The sequence below is a fragment of the Aplysia californica genome, unplaced genomic scaffold (genome assembly GCF_000002075.1).
Source record: "Aplysia californica isolate F4 #8 unplaced genomic scaffold, AplCal3.0 scaffold00066, whole genome shotgun sequence".
NCBI classification, from domain to species: Eukaryota; Metazoa; Mollusca; class Gastropoda; order Aplysiida; family Aplysiidae; genus Aplysia; species Aplysia californica.
The window spans coordinates 481,275-482,365 of NW_004797336.1; positions in this window are offsets into that span (position 1 = coordinate 481,275).

The following is a 1,091-nucleotide window of genomic DNA, read 5'->3' on the forward strand; positions in this document are numbered from 1 at the left end:
CCCCTACCCCTCGTTATTGACCGTTTATATAACTGTGCCTGTTATCCTTTTTCTGGTTGTTGACCCTCAGAACACATGTCTTGACTTTGATCCGTCCCCTCTGCGTGACACTATAGAATTTGACCTTCAATCCAACCCCATGTTGTTGACCCTATTGACTAAGCTCTGACCTCTCGTTGTTGACCATTTATGATTTTTTCTTTTAGTCCGACCCCATGTTGTTGACCCTCAGGACCCATGTTTTGACTTTGGTCTGCCCCCTCTGGGTGACCCTTTAGAATTTTTCCTTTAGTCCACCCCATGTTATTGACCCTCAAGATTCATGTCTTAACTTAACCCCTACCCCTCTTTATTGATAATTTAAAACTTTTCCTTTAGTCCGACCCCATGTTGTTGACCGTCAAGATTCGTGTCTTGACTTAACCCCTACCCCTCGTTATTGATAATTTATAACTCTGCCTTTAGTCCGACCCCATGTTGTTGACCCTCAGGAGGACACATGTCTTGACTTAGCCTCTATCCCTCGTTGTTGACTGTTTATAAATTTACCTTTAGTCCAACCCCCCGTTGTTGACCCTCAGGACTCATGTCTTGACTTAGCTCCAATCCCTCTTGGTTTACCATTTATAACTTTTCCTTTAGTCCGACCCCACGTTGTTGACCCTCAAGACTCATGTCTTGACTTAGCCTCGATGCCTTGTTATTGACCATTTATAAATTTAACTTTAGTCCGATCCTTCGTTGTTGACCCTTAGGACTCATGTCCTGACTTCAGTCCGACCCTGCTTGGTGACTTTTTAGAAATTTACCGTTTGTCCGACCCCATGTTGTTGACCCTTTATTAATTATTCATGTCTTGAATTAACTCCGGCCTCTCGTTGTTGATTCTTAGGCCTCATGTAATGACTTACATCTGACCGCTTATTGTTGACCCCTCAGAACACTTTTTAGTTTGTCTGAGGGAGAAGTTTCAGTGACAGCGGCATGATTGAAGGTGTAAAAAGGTTGTCTGAACTGTCATTGATATTATGTACTAGGTATGTCAGTTTACCTGTCTTTTTGGACTTTTCAGAACTGTGCAAAGAGCTCAT